We start from the raw sequence: 10,831 nt of genomic DNA, 5'->3' as shown, positions 1-10,831 counted from the left end.
TTCCTTGGTTTGCCGCCACACTCGGATGGATTGCAGAAGCTGATGAAGGTGGTGCGTCAACGTTTGCCCCCAAATGACCAAGTGACCGAAGACGATGCTGACCCAAGTACTAGGGTGACTCAAGTGGAACTTGGTCAGGGTTCGACCTGCTGCGTGACTTGGCGGACTCAACTGAGGAGTTAGGCGGGCCTGGGCCGAGGGATGAGTAGTCTAGCCTAGAATTTGCAATGGTGCACACAAGCCCTAGTCACTCAAAACTTAAAAGGCCCGAGAGCCCTACAATCGAGGGGCTTAGCGTGGGCCAACGTGCAGGGGACTTGGGCCGACCCAATGGCGCGGACCGGGCCATTTTGGCTTGTGGGTCTGGTGCGACCCAGGTGGTTGAGCTTCTTAGGGACAGCAAGCGGGGCCTTGGTGGTGAGTGAGTGCCGAGCGTCAACATGGCCCCTATCTCAACCTAGGCGACGAGGGAGACCCTAGCGATCGAGCTAGAGGTTTCGGCATCCCTCGGTTCTCCATCGGCATCAACGGGGGCAACTTCTCCAGCTTCTGGGGCCTCACAGGTGTTGGCCCCCTTCATGGGTGGCAAATCCACGACCCAAGTGGTGGTGGAGTCGGATCTGTGGTTTGCGGCAACAATGGAGCTGGCCGGCGGTAGGGCAGTAGGTGGATGTGGGTTTGTTAGGGGGCAGTTTGACTAATCCTCCTCCACTGAGCCAGAGGACCATACAGTAGCAGTGAGGAGGGCGAAGGTAGCGCTGCAATAGGGGGTGATGGATGGGAGCTCTAATAGTGGGCCAGCCCAATAAGAGAAACTTGGGATGGGGACTCTGAGCGGTGACTAGGGTTCTCCTTTGTCTTGTGTGGAAGAATGAAGATGCTTGTGTGGAACTACAGGTGGGTGGGCAAGCCCACATTCACTTTCTCTTTTAGGAGATTGATTCAGGTGCATGGCTCGAACAATTGTTTTTTGTGTGAGCGCAGCTCTCTGGTGACAGCCTTCTCCGAACACAATGTAGGTTTCCAGCAACCTAGGATTTTTATGCCATTGAATCATAAGGTTTGTCCGGGGGGGGGGGGGATATCATTGTTTTATGAAAGTGGGGCATAACCACTGTGGATGTTTTCCATAACTGTCCCTAGCAAGTTGTAATAGTGATTTCGGAACCTGATGAATCTCCTTAGATTTTGTCAGGTGTATATGCCAATACTATAGAGTGAGAAGAGCCCTTTGGGGTGAGGTGACTAATCTTGTTGCACAGGATATCCCAACCTTAGTTGCTCGTGACTTCAAAAACATCTAGGGGTCTATGGAGAAGAGAAAAGGCAAGGCCTACACTGACAAATTAGAAAAAAAAGGAGTTTTGTGACTTAATGGGGGCTAATGGGTTGGTAGATCTCAGATTCTTGGGATCGAGATTTACTTGGTGCAATAACCGACCTGGTCGCGCTAGAGTATGGGAGAGGATTGATAGGGCCATCACCTTACCAAGTTGGATTCAGTGCTTTTCCACCTATCAGTTTAGTGACCTTCCTTGGATTGTTTCTGATCATTGTCCACTCTTGATTAGCACTATCTCTAGAACCTATCACCATAACATGTTCCACTTTGAGAAGATGTGGTTGTTGTATCCACAGTCCTAGAACATCGTTCGCAAGGCGTGAGGGGTTCCGGTGCGTGGGGATGCTATGCAGAGGGTCACCTGCAAACTGGAACTCACTAAGTAGAGGCTACAAAGATGAAACCGGAAGGTGGTGGATGATATCTTTAGACGCTTGGATGAGGTGGAAGCATCCATTACTGACCTTCAGAGAATAGGGGATAGCAATGGTGTCTTGTTTGAGGAGAAGCTAGCTGATCTTCGACAGAAACTGTCTTTGCATCATTCTCTGAAGCGGCAGCATGAGGTATTCTGGTAGCAGAAGTCTAGGGTCCAATGGATCAAGAAAGGGGACGGAAGCACCTGGTTCTTCTACTGGTCTACCATCATCATGAGATAGAGGAACTTGATCCGATCGTTGAGAGATGAGACTGGGCAAAGAGTAGAGGAGGAGAGTAGGTTAAGATAGGTGCTATTTGATTTTTTCAGATCTAGGTGGACTGAGAGCAGTGATCGAGAAGAGCCCCACTATTTTTCGCCCTTGGATGGTGGGGTTTGGACAGCGGAGAGCGTTGAACTCGTTGAGCCGGTCTCGAAGATCGAGGCGTGGGGGGCGCTTTGGACCTTGGTGGAGGAGAATAAGGTTCTGGGGCTAGATGGCTTTGCCTCATTCTTCCTCAGGAGATACTGGAGCATCATTTGGAGGGAGGTCCTAGAGGCAACCCAACTATTTTTCAATACGACCTCGATGTCGGATGCTTGGAAGGAATCTTTCATCACCTTTATCCCGAAGTGCTAAGATGCGATGGAGCCTAGTCACTTTAGATTGATTAGTCTTTGTACTACTCTTTATAAGGTAGTGGCGAAGATCATGGTGGGCAAGATGAAGCTGTTGCTACCTAGAGTTATCAGCTTGGAGTAAGGTGCTTTTGTGGGAGCCGAAACATTACGAATAATATTCTGATTGCCCAGAAGATGATGTTAGATTTACAGTGCGCCACGAGTCGGTGGAGTTTCATGGCAGTGAAGTTCGATATGGAGAGAGCTTATGATAGAGTCTGTTGGGATTTTCTCTTATATGCCCTTGAGAACTTCAGGTTCTATAAGGTCTGGATCAGCTAGATTCTAGGTTGTGTGCAGGTGCCATCTTGGTCAATGGCATGCGAACACTATCTTCCACTCCACGATCGGACTGCATCAATGTTGTCCCATGTCCCCTTACTTGTTCATTATCTATACTAACGTGTTATTCTGAGTCTTGCAAGCAGCATGTCGAGAACTAGTTATGGACACCTACGTGCCATCCTTGGGGGCTCGGCCAATCTAACACCTACTTTTTACAGATGAATCCCTTCTTCTGGCTAGGGCAAGGATAAGGGATGCGGTGGTTCTTAGATGCATTTTGGAGGACTATTGCATGACCTCGGGTTAGAAGATGAACCTATTCAAGTCAACCATTTGTTTAAATACAAAGACTAAACTGTGGGTGAAGCGGCGGACATGGGGTGCACCAGCTTGCCTGCGGTGTTGTTTACTAGCCGACTCAAGAGGGACGGTTGGGTGTTTAGTCTCTACTCGGGAGGAGAGAGGCGCTGGTCGCTAGACATGCTGTAAGGCACAAAGTGCATGTGGAGTCAGGTGATGACAACCTGGTATGGCCCTAGGATCGCTAATGGGACATCCCAAAGTGGAGGGAGAAGCTCTTTCATTTGGAGGGAGATTTTTAGGCTTGTTCTTCTTGTTTTGGCCAACACCAAATGGCTTATGGGAGATGGGCGCAGTGTGGATGTGGTGGATGGATACTCTTCCGTTGAGGTTCTGGCTGATCATGGTCAATGTTGAGGTCGTGGAAGGACTCTGAGTCTATGATCTCATCTGCTCTATTGGGATAGGGTGGGACTCCAGTCGGATTGGTTATATATTTGGAGAGCACCTTGCAGAGAGAGTGCATTCGCTAATAGTTCTAGGATGTGATGTTACGAATGTGAGAGTCTGGAGTACTTTGTGCAGCCCAAGAGTCAGGAGTGATATCTATTACCTTTTTCTAGAGTGAGCAGAGTTAGAGTCTAGACTACACTTGGATTTGGTGGTTTGGCCTTACCTGAGGGTTGCCTTGTTTTATGGTAGGTAAATTGGGGATGTCTCCCGACTAAGGCCGTCCTGAGTATGCACGGGTTAAGCATTCCACTGACTTGTCCTTGGTGCAGGGTGGAGGAGTCTATGGATTACATTCTATTCTAGTATGGTCGAGCTATGTGGGTGTGAAGACTTTCTGATATCCCACCGGAGGCTCTGCACCAGTCTGGCTCCTTTACCCAGATGCTCAGTAGGTGGTTAGGTATGCCTCAGACCCAGCAAGAGGTTATCAGGGCTACTTATGTTGCTTATCATATTTGGATGGCAAGGAACTCTCGGATATTCGGAGAGAGAAACTCTATGCCAAGGCTCATCCTGAAGAGTACCCACGTGCAGGCTGCAGAGATCACCCATGCAGGTCTATCTGGAGGATTTTTGATAGCTCGGGGCATCTGAGACTCTACTTCTGCTCATGTAGCATCTCGAACAGTGTACATCAGGTGAGAGCCCCCATCCTCGAGCTTCCTCAAATTTAACTTTGATGGATGTGTTTTGGATGGTGACAGAAGGGGTGATGCAGGTTTTGTGATCAGAGACTCGGACTTTAGTGGCAGCAGCTTAAGGGAGCTCGATTTTCGACATCTCAATCCCTGGGGCAAAGCTGAGGGCAACTTGGGCTGGTTTCTTTCATGATCGGCATGTACTGTGGGCCAATGTCATCCTGCTTAAGGGTAACTCGGCCACAATGATCGGTTAGATTTGGGGGTAGGAACACTGGGGGACATTACGCCCTACTTGAAACATTTGGGCATGGCCAGTGGTGGCGTTACCTTCAGGGCAAAACATGTCTACGAGAGGCCAATGGAGCTGTGGACTGAGTGGCTTCCTTTGTGGCGATTCACTCTGGGGGTTCTTTGGATCGGTGAGGAGGAGCTGCCTCGAGCGCCTTGTAACTTATTGTATTTTGACTTTTTTAGATGTATTCATACTAGAATTGTATGAGTCGCTCGATGTAGCAAAAAAAAATTGTTACCATGTATTACTATTTTTCTTGATTTTTTTCTTAACATCTTACTAATATTAATTAATTAATTACTTTTGTAGCACGCGTACATGTCAAAAAGGGGGAAAATATATTTGTGATATTATTTGTATGTTCATCTAGCATTCATTTGTATGATTACTATTTTCACCTAGCAACAACCAATGGCCATGGCACGAAAAGAAATTGCAAATTAATGTAAATTATATACGATGACAATATTAAGTTTTCAATGAAAATTTTTAGTAAATCATATCTATTAAAGATCTCTCAAAAAACACCCAATATTCGGATTGCATACAACTCAGCTTGACGTCAACTAGGACGTTTATTTATTATTTAACACTACTTTTCCGATGCAGTGCCTCTAGCCGATGACTATCCAAAACCTTCCTTTATTTCTTTTCTAACTAATCATTGTAACCCGTTTATCTCACACAATACCTTCTCCCTTTTCTCCTATTCCTTTTCTCCAATTTCGTCTATCGTTATTATTGAAATTCAGGAAAGAAAGTCAATCACCACAAAAAGGATAGTGGTGCTTCCAAGGATCATAACTACCATAGTTTGGGTAAAATCCGAGGATCATAATTGACATGTTGTAGACTATTCATTCTCCCCTTACGAGGGAGATGGAGGACCTACCTCAAGATGTGCGATGAATGAGAGGGGACAGCCAAGATGAAGGTGCTCTCGGATTGGAGCGGAATAGCTTGTTTCGATCCTTAGCTTCATGAATAGCAGTCACTTTTGCTTTCTAAGTTCTTGACAAAGATCTGAAAAAAAAAAAATCACCATTTCGCTATTAACATAATACTTTTCTGAGCTTTTTAAACCATTAATAATATATATGATTCTAGTGAACATATCATGGATAGATTAGGTAGGTTCTATTCTACATGTCTCTTATTTATATAGAAGCATATTTATATTTGATTATTGAATCTGATTAATGATTTTATGGGTGACCACCAACTTATCCCAGATGAGAGGAAGCTACTATAAGTGAGCGCTAGGGGAGAAAGCCAGAGGTCGAGAATTGCTGATGGATGAGTGAGGACAGGATCAGGGTGGTCCTTTATCTTGAGATTCCACAATAGTTTAAAAAAAAATAAGGGATGTGTGGCCGGTTGGTCCCCAATTAAGGTAAATATCCTTGTGTACCTAGGGCTGTCAACGAGCCGAGCCGAGCCCGAGCCACAGCAGGCTCGGCTCGGCTCGTTCTATAAAAGTCTGGGCTCGGGCTCGGTACCAAGCCCTGTACTGGGCTCGGGCTCGGGCTCGCCTGGCACAGCTCCGGCTCGGGCTCGAGCTCGTGAAGCTCGTTTGCCCGAGCCCGAGCCTGCCCCGACGGCCGGCGCCCCATCCCTATCATTCGTCGGAGGACGGGAGGAGAGAAGAACGAAGGAAATAAAGAAAAAAAGAAAGAAGAGAAGAAAGAAGGGGGCGGCCGCGAGCACCACCGGTACGGACGTCGGCCGCGGGTCGACCGCAGGCGCTGCGGGTGCCGGAGGCTCGGCCGCGGGTCGACCGCAGGCGCTGCGGGCGCCGGAGGCTCGGCCGCGGACTGAGAACTGAGGAGCAACCGAGCAAAGAGATGATGGACGGTGAGGAAAGAAGAGGAAACTCACCAGCAAGTCGGGGTCGGCCGGTCGCCGGTCGGGGGTCAGCACCGCAGCAACTCAGCAAGTCGGAGTCGGGAAAGATCAAGGAGGAGCAAGTCGAGGGGTCGAGTCGTCGTCTCGTCGAGGTCCAGATGATGGAAGGGGTGAGGGGTTCGAAGGAGAGGGAGGGCCGGAGGCGGAGGGGTTTGGAGGGTGAGAGGGGTTTGGAGGGAGGTAGGGGTGAAGGGGGGTTTGAAGCCTTGAAGGGTTTGGAGGGGAGGTTTCGGTGGTGCTGTGAGCCTGTGACTGCTGTCTGTGGAGTCGGGATTCACGGCCGGCGGCACGGTGTGCGGGCAAAGGAAGGCGGAGCGCGGCGGAGCTGGGGCTTCAGGAAGTCGGGGAAGGCCGGAAGGGGATCGCCGGACGCCGGATCCAGGAACTAGGGCAGCCGTAGCAAGTCGGGGGAGGGCTGGGAGTGGGAGAGGCCGAGACTCGAGAGGGACTGAGGTCTGAGGGAGATTAGGGCATGAGCATTTAGGTCGACGGTGGGGGGCCTGGGGGCTGGGGAAAATGGGATTTGGCTATTGGCCATGGGAGTCGGGACTCGGGAGTCACACTCGAAAGGGGGCTGGCTGGGTGGGTCCGTGGGCCGTGGGTCATGAGAGAATGGGAGTTGTTTCCTTGTTTAGCAATTAGCATTCAGCAAATAGCGAGAGGTCCAAGCTTGTTTGGGCTCGTGAGCTGCTCGGGCTCGAGCTCGGGCTCGGGCTCGGATGTAAACGAGCCTCATATTGGGCTCGGGCTCGGGCTCGTTTGACTAACGAGCCGAGCCCGAGCCGGGCTTTTACCGAGCCGAGCCCGAGCCGAGCCCGAGCAGCTCGGCTCATTAACAGCCCTATGTGTACCCACAGTAAGAAGGCGCTAGGATGACTTCCTACTTTTGACAAAAAGATATAAAATAGCACCATGGTGAAACCCTTAATCTGGATGTCACCAAAAGGAGCGCATGATTGGAGGAGGCAAGGAGGTAAATGTTTTGATAGCAAATAATGCCATGTCATTGTCTTGGCTGCATTAAAAACAAGTTACCTGTACATCAACGTGTTGAAAAATGATGTCCCAACTGGATATACCCTTCATGTCCCCACTACCAATAAAAAGTTATCAAACCTAATGAGTGACAAGTACGAGATTTCAAGAAATGTGTCAAAAAAAAAAGTGCTACTAGATATGATTAATAGGAGACATGACCATCAGATACAATTTCCTTCATATTTCTCTCTAGATTATGATTTTATTTGATTTTTGTCAATAACAAAATAGTTATCTTCAAGTACTCTTGTTGCTTGTTTGGTAATAATTATCATTGCACTATTTTCTTGTATAAAATGCTCATGTTAATTAAACATATTCCAATTTTGGATTTTTTAAAGACTATAAGAATTAAGTCAATAGAAAGTAGGATAACTTGGGCCAAATTTGCTATTCCAACAAGATTATGGAAATGAAAAATTTCAACATAACATGAACAATATTTTAAAAGCAAAGAAGCTCTACAATAAAATGTGGGAAAATTGCAATCCCCACCACGTGATAGTGTATCTATATGTCTTCATCGATGTTGTTTTTTGACTGAAAGACCTAGAACTAACTATTGAGATTTTGGGCTATCGGGATACATACTTCGAGAAATGATTCTCGGTTGAGTGGTAAATAAGGAGTTATAGCTTGTGTTGTAGCAGTGAAGGACATTCCCCTTCGGAAATGCAGGATGAGGAACAACATGAGAATGAGGAAGATCATACTTATCTTACCAAATCAATAAAAACTCGAATTTCAGTTTTTAATCAAAAAAAACAATGTAATAAAAGTATCGCATTCTAACAAATAGTAGAAGTCTAAAGACTGGTTAGGTAATGGCCATATGGCAGAACTGGAAGCTGAATAATAGCAAGAAAGGCTCCACACTTGGTAATCGAAGTACATTGATTCACCAAAATTCGAGAGACAAGCCGAGTGCCGAGCTCTGATTTAACAAGTCGAGCAAAGAGGCTACTAACTGAAGCCAAAATGTTGGGTAGCTGGTTGAATACCAAGACAAATATTTGAGTATAAGCTGAGCATAAAAATGTAAGACCAAGTGGTGAAGACAATCAGCATGAAATAAAACACTTAAGAGGAGCTTGAGTAAGTTTCAGCTTAATACAGGGTACTTAGAACATGATCTAATGAGTGATTGTTAGCTTGGGGCAAGGTATTGGGCATAACTACATCGAACGATTGCTAGACAGTTATCAATGTGAAGAGTGAAGACTGAATATAATGCAAGGGAGTTAATCTAGAAATGGTAACTATCAGGAAGTGAGTGGAATGGCACAAACTAGCAGAAAGTAGCAAATTAATAACTAGACATTTGTCTAGCAGTTAAAGGTCATGTATATGTCTAAAACTGTAACCATGGAGAGGGGACCTTTTCTATAATCATTACAGTGTTTTCATATATATATATATATATATATATATATATATCTTTTATCTTTAATCAATATTACCTCTTATTTCTTGTAGTTTAGTTACTTAGTTACCGCTCCTCAAATGGGCAGTATCTTAGTAATGAAAGTCTTTTAAAGTTCCAGTTAGTAGGCGAGTGGTGCGCCTGCATATTAGTCTCGATAAGTTTCTTTGTTTTCACGCCCCCTACATCTTTAAAAGTAAGCAACAAAAGAAAGTAATATGATTTCTTTTGACTTATCAATTGACCATAATTCTTTTGTGGTAGCTCAGTTAATATGATTTCTAGGGACCTTGGAAGTGGAGATTTAGATGCTTGGTTTCAGAATCTCACGGTTGCAAGAGGTGAGGAAAAAGTTAGGGGAAGGGAGCTACCATGGCTAGTTGGAAGTACCTTCTCGTAGAGTTGCTGCTGAGGATCATTTTGCTTGTGGATCATCAGATGGTGATTGTGACTTCTAGTATGTGTTTCAGTTGGAGAGATGCTTTGCATTTGGGGCTTACAAATCTCTCCCGATCATGGTAAAAGGCTAGAACATTTTTTTAATTTTTAGGCTTTTCTGCTATTTATCCTATTTTTTATTTTTTGGTATGAAGCAGCCTAAGGCAGTGATTGATTCTGAAAGGAAGTAGCGGTAACTATTATAACAATCCATGACTTCATTCCAAAAATGCTAGCTGGAAGGTATTTTTTTTGGGTTCCTTAATCTTATATAAGTACTCAAGATCTTTTCGGCGAATAACTGATGTGAGACTAAACACACTCCACACGGATCCTCACATACTTCCTCCATTCAAGCCCTGACGTTCTCGTCGGACTAAGAGTTCAAATTCATTCAAATCTAATTACAAGTATTACAATCTGTCCGTGGTTAGCCTACATAAATCTGTATTGCAGTATTTCCTAGTCTACATAGGTTATTGGTGGAGTTCGCTCTGATATCATTTGGGACGTGATAGCTATCAAAATAGGAGGATCAAGTGGTCTATGTTGAGGAGAGTGGGAGGAAACAAGAAAATAAAAGAAATTGTAGAACAATTCAAGGCTTTGAGGCGCGTAAAATTGCTTTCTTTAAGGTGATATTTGCCCCCACTCAAAGGAGTTTGCTAATAGGTTCCTAGCAAATCACCCCCAGGATACAACAAAGCCTTAGGGAATTTTGCAGATAGCAATTCTGAAGAGATTCCAAAAACTCTCATGAAACTATTTTAGAAACTAAAGGAAATAAACTTTTTTTGACAGAATTGCCGGAAGTGGGGAAATAAAATATTGCATATATAATCAAATCTGGCCAAGGCTCTCTATTTATAGAGACATGATGCCTCTTCCCAATCGGTGCATTTTCTATTTCAAAATAATCCATCTTCTGTTGCATCTATTGGCATCAAACGATGCATCTCTTGCCAGTCAATTAATTTAAGTTGCCGCAATTTCCGACTTTATTCGTAACCATCCATGAAGCAAAGAACGATTTGCACAGATTGCCAAACTTTTGATTGAAAAATTATATCTTTAACAGACACTTTAAAATAACCGTTTATATCTTCAACGGTTACTTTAAAGCAACTATTCGTGTTATATCTTCAACAGCCATTTTAAAGTAACTGTTGTTGTTATATCTTCAACGGCTATTTTAAAGCAACTGTTCGTGAAGTTTAATCATATGAGGTTTGATCCAGAGTGATTAATAATTATAGTAAACTATGAATTTACTATTTTTATATTACAATCTATTATATATTTCCAACATTCCCTCACTAGATTGTAATATTAAATTTCCTTTAGTTTCTAACAATATAACCATGCATACATAAAGGTATCTTTCGATTTAAACCTTCACTTAGTATAAATGTCTCAAAGCTCTAATGAAATTATTGGTGGCCGAAGCTTAAACCAATGCTTCTTTATTAGAACCGGAAATATGAAAAGTTCATAACTCGCTTTATCACTATTCTGGCCCTGTGTTAATCCTGGTTTCATGAATATTTACAAGAGT

This window comes from Phoenix dactylifera, chromosome 5 (assembly GCF_009389715.1).
Source record: "Phoenix dactylifera cultivar Barhee BC4 chromosome 5, palm_55x_up_171113_PBpolish2nd_filt_p, whole genome shotgun sequence".
NCBI lineage: Eukaryota > Viridiplantae > Streptophyta > Magnoliopsida > Arecales > Arecaceae > Phoenix > Phoenix dactylifera.
The sequence above is the reverse complement of the archived record's forward strand: the minus strand, read 5'-3'. Positions refer to the sequence as shown.